Genomic DNA, 6020 nt, shown 5'->3' on the forward strand with positions numbered 1-6020 from the left:
TAACACACACACACACACACACTAACACACACACACACACACTAACACACACACACTAACACACACACACACACACACACGGACTATTTTCTTTCAGATGTAGGCTCAGAACAACTATAATAAAAATTACGCTAAAAGCTTATGAAAGATAGGCCTGTAGGAACAGAAAATGCTTAAGATATCGTTTTAAACTGTCAATTTGTCTTAGTTCCATGGGCAATGTGTTCCACATAAATGGACCAAGATATGAGAAAGATCTCTCTATGATTTTTTCTGGTGTCACACGTAGGTTGTTATCGTTTGATCATCTTAGGTTTCTCTCTGGCTTATATATACGGATGAGTTCTTGTAGATAAAAATGAGCAGTTTCATTTACACATTTGAAACTCATGACACATATTTTAAATATTATTCTTTCTTTTACAGGGAGCCAAAGCAGTTCTTTTAATAGTGAAGTGATATGGTCTCGTTTTTTAAATCTTGTTATCAGTCTAGTGGCATTGTTTTGATTGACTTGTAAACGATTCAAACATTTGTTGCTCAGACCTGCTAGGAGTGAGTCAAATAGTCAAATCTAGATAGGATAAGAGATGCTACCAATCTAGTCTAATCTAGATAGGATAAGAGATGCTACCAATGTTTTTGTGGTCTCTTCGTTTTAGTACTTATTCAAGTTATTACTTGAGTGACCAAATTTAGTTCTAGAAATCAAAGCCACAAAAAAATACCCGAATGAAAATAAAAACATAACTGCACGAGGTCCTCTTTCACCAACCCAAAGATTCTGAAAGTATACACCATCCCATTTACTATGCCATTGACTATCTTCAACCTGCGATAGTTTAATTATACACTCTCAGTTTTTATCCATACGAGCCGCCCCTGATTTGTAGCAGATTACACTAACTTTACTCTCTATTCTTTTGACCAGGCAGCCAGTGATGGCTTTTCAGGATTGGTGTTACAGGATCAAACTTTTTCTTTTCAACTATCAATTATGCTGCACAATTCTGTGCTTTCAGAACTCGTTTGATGAGGAAAGCGCGAAAATACTAGCTGCTGTTGTACATTTATCCAACTTTGCTGAAAAACAAAGGCGATCTTGAAATTCAGTTTAGATCTCTATACAGGTAGAATGAAGAATCTATTATCTAGATCTAGATCAAGTTTGTTTACCAAAAAAAAAGAACCTTCTAAATGTTGGCTTCCGGTGGGAGGTAGATCATTGTAACGTTGTCAGCTCAGTTCAGTTTAGTTTATTTTCCCCCAATTCTACATCTGATATCACAATAATGCAGAAAAAATCTCCAAAAAATCAAAGCTTCGCGGCGTACCGCGCGGGAAGTTCCGCGCGTGATTGATCCATTTTCCGCCACCGTCTCGCGGTTGTAGCGCCCGCAGAAAGTTACGAGGAATGTGGAAAGAACAAAGATATACATAATATACCTACCTTATGCCGTCAATACAGAGATATACATAATATACCCATCTTATGCCGTCAATACAGAGATATACATAATATACCCATCTTATGCCGTCAATACAGAGATATACATAATATACCTACCTTATGCCGTCAATACAGAGATATACATAATATACCTACCTTATGTCGTCAATACAGAGATATACATAATATACCCATCTTATGCCGTCAATACAGAGATATACATAATATACCCATCTTATGCCGTCAATACAGAGATATACATAATATACCTACCTTATGCCGTCAATACAGAGATATACATAATATACCTACCTTATGCCGTCAATACAGAGATATACATAATATACCCATCTTATGCCGTCAATACAGAGATATACATAATATACCCATCTTATGCCGTCAATACAGAGATATACATAATGTTCTTACCTCATGTCGTAAATACAGAAATATACATAATATACCCACATTATGACGTAAATACAGAGATGCACATACACACACACACACACACACACACACACACGTAGACGGATACTTAAAGCGTTCTATGCTGGAAGAAGTACACACAAGGTACCACGATCGTCAATGTCTGCCCCAGACCTGACACCTGTACAAGAACTACACAGGGACACTAGGGCAACAACTAGAGGCCGCCCTAAGGAAACATTTAACGGCTTTCCTGAGAAAACTTTAGATAAAATTCATTCATTTAATTCAAATCTCTTTGTACACGGCGTGCAAGTTCAGCTGCCATACGGCACCATTCTGTTGATTAGTCATCACATACATTTGTAGAAGTCTAGCAAATCTCTCTTATCTGCAATTAGACTGCTTGCCTATTAATTTAGGATACGGGTGTAGTGATGCCCAGTATATTTTTTCCCAGCACGCTTGGTAACATTATGAAACAATCTCTACTTTCTGGGAGGTATACAGTGCACGCTGCCATTTTGTACGCTCTAAAATAAAAACATTCTGATAAGAACCTTCGCAGTTTACGGTCGGAGACTCGTTCACATTTGATTTGATTGAAGTAAGTGAGGAACATTTGTGTAAAGTGTCTTTCCCAGGGACACAAAATTGGCTTCAGCGTAGTCTCATGACCCCGAACCCGCAACCTCACGATTGTCAGTCTGGTAGCTACACTACCGACACCACACACAACCTCACGATTGTCGGTCTGGCAGCTACACTACCGACACCACACACAACATCACAATTGTCAGTCTGGTAGCTAGACTACCGAGGTCACACACAACCTCACGATTGTCTGAGACTACCGACACCACACACAACCTCACGAGTACGAGTGTGGTGACTTAGCCACTAGACTAGCGACGTCACATTGATCACTGCAACAACCAGCTTTCGTCTGAGTCTCTGCCTACGACTGTCTTGTCATGCAGTAATGTTCCTTTTTAATTGAAAGAAAAGTCGATGTTTTTACGACCCGTGAGAAAAAATGGCTCACATCGGAGGCCGGCCTTTGTCCCAGACTCTCAGGGATAACATGATTTCTTCTTCTTCTCCAAATGTTCATCTAATTACAAATACAAGGTGATAATGATACTGAGGTGTCAATTACGGCAAAGTGGTTTCTCTGTCAGTTTTGACGACGAGTGACGTGTCAACCTTGTTAACAACAGGAAGTGGCGCCAGTTCCACACCGGCGTGCACACATTGGCCAATTCTAGGATTTGCTCCACCTGTGTGAGAAGTCAATACCTGACCTAAGATTACAACCTGGCAGCTGTAGATGAGCACTGGGGGTCGATCACGTTGATAATGACACGAACACCTGAGATGATTTATCTACTGGAGACATGACAGGTCTTTGTGCTACGTGTCACGGGAGAGTAGAGAGTCAGTTAATGAGACATCATTATTGTCAGTCCATAGCAAATAACAAAGTTTGCCTTTCCTGAGTTTTTCAGAACAGACGGTGTAAATGTCAAATTCTAATTGGCAAAATTTATTTTTTTAAACGTTCCAATTATGGGCTCCGACAACGCTTTGTGCGGTTGCTGATTAGAATTAGTTTTTTAATGTTCCTGTATTGGTGTAAATTTCTTGTTTCATGGGATTTGGTTATTTAATTACTCTTGCAATTTTCTTAATGAGTAGGGGTGTATGCTTGCAATAGTTTAAAACATCCCCAAAAGATACCAAACAATGTCCGGGTAGTTAAAGTCACAGAACACAAAAAGGAGAGTCACGATAAAACGTTCCGCTTTCTCTCTATTCTAAACGAACATCACACAATGTCATCGGTTCAAGATTCAGGAGCGTGCGCACCGAACTGCACTTCAAGCCAGTCTCAGGCGACATTTTATTCCGCCCTAGAGGAACATCGATACTTCCTTTTTATAAAGAATATCATCTATTTGATTAGCCTCAGTGTAGCCTTGTTCGGAATTCTTGCAAATCTCTTCAGTATGGAAATATTTCGACGCATAGGCATATCAGAGAGTCCTACATCTATGACTCTTTTTGCTTTGACTCTCTCTGATTTATTCACGCTAGTGCTTTTCTCCGTTCTTGGGGTTCTCAAATTTCCTAGATTTCAATACATGTCTTTAATTTACACGAGTTCAACATATCACTTAGAAATTTGCTACCATGTGTGTTACAAAATATCGTCATTTTACACCGTTTATCTCATTGTAATGAAAGCCTGCTGTGTTGCTCTACCACTGAAATTCAAGTTTATCTTCAGTCTGAGAAAAGTTCTGGCAACCCTGCTTGTGATCACAATCTCCTGCCTTGCTTATAGCTCTCCAATGTTTACACTGCAGACATTTAAAGAAATATTTTTTTCTTACCAAAATAAGAGTATTACCTTTGTTATGATGAGAAAAACAGATCATTTTGACCAAGTCCTTGATGTAATGAGCCCCTTGTATTATGCAGTAGACCCCACCATCTCAATGGTCATTATCATCTCTGGTCTGCTCATCTTAACTGCCAAACTGAAGCAGGCGTCAAAATTTAGGGCATCCTCGACTCTGGAATCCGCCACATCAAAACCCAAGGACACTGAACTCTCCGGCAAAGAGCTCCGAGTGATTAAGACAGTTGTGGTTGTGGCAGCCATGTTTGTGATCTGTAACTTTCCCGTGATCGCGATCGTGTACTTAAATTATGCCATACATGAGATTGGAAGACACCGGTACATCGTCTCATATGTTGATATGGCGAGAGACAATATGCTGGTGTTTAGCGCGTCTCTCAACATTGTTGTATACGTCACTTACAACTCAAGCTACAGACAACAGGTGGTGTCTTTGTGGTCCAGACTGTTGTGCACGAGGCAAAGCCTGGAAAGGGAGGCCAGAAAAGTATAAGCTGATTTGTGTGGCCGGTGGTGGATTTGGTGTTGTCTGCTCCTCCTTTCCTGTCAGGCATCTATTGTCATTATCTCTGCTTACTGTTTTCAGTGTGTTACTCTTTATTGAATGCAGACCTTGAAAGAAGGATCAAAGCTGTGGAGATGAGATGCTTCTGAAAAATCCTTGGTATCTCATACAAAGATCAAATCACAAATGATGAAGTCAAACAACGTATCAGAAAAAAAACTTGGAACATATAATTATAATATTAATAATAATAATAATAATAATAATAATAATAATAATAATAATAATAATAATAATAATAATAATAATAATAATAATAATAATAATAATAATAATAATAATATTAAAGAAGAAGAAGAAGAAGAAGAAGAAGAAGAAGAAGAAGAAGAAGAAGAAGAAGAAGAAATAATAATAATAATAATAATAATAATAATAATAATAATAATAATAATAATAATAATAATACGAAAAATAAAAATAAAATAAATAATAAAAAGTATACCATTTGTATAGCACAAATCCCCGCTCAACAGCAAGCTCTATGCGCTTCACAATCTATACTATTACCCCAGCAGACATGAGAGCATTCTTAAACTACCTCAACTTCCTGGGAAGCATATAGTGCAAGCAGCCATTTATAGGCGCTAAATCACTAACATACTGACAAGATCTTTCGCTGTCTATGGCAAAGTAACCATTCCCATCTGGGTGAAGTGAGACAATTTGTGTAAAGTGCTTTCCCCAAGGACACAATCTTGGGCCCGCGTCTTGAAGCCCCGAACCCGCAACCTCACGATTACGAGTCCTGTAGCCTGACCACTAGACCATCGACGACACGGACCTTCTCACGCAAACTGCATTAGTATGGACACACCACCTGTTCATCCGGCCTTGGCAAGATGATCCTGCAAGGCAGCGTCCAGGGAAAAAGGAGCAGAGGCAGATCGAAGAAAGTTGGGCGGACAACATCAAGGAATGAACGGGTCTGGAATTCAAAGACACTCTCAGAAAAGCAGAAGACAGAAAGGAGTGGAGGAAGCTAGGGGCCAAATCTTCCAAAGCCCCCACGGACATCTAGTCTACGGGATAGGTGAAGGTGAAAGAACTCTCTATTAACGTCTTTTAATTTTGGCCCTAATTTATTACCTATTTGAGTAGCAAATGCTGTAAAACTCTGACTAAAACTAAATTGAGATATTAACTTTGTGTAT

The sequence above is a fragment of the Aplysia californica genome, unplaced genomic scaffold (genome assembly GCF_000002075.1).
Source record: "Aplysia californica isolate F4 #8 unplaced genomic scaffold, AplCal3.0 scaffold00403, whole genome shotgun sequence".
In the NCBI taxonomy this organism is placed as follows: domain Eukaryota; kingdom Metazoa; phylum Mollusca; class Gastropoda; order Aplysiida; family Aplysiidae; genus Aplysia; species Aplysia californica.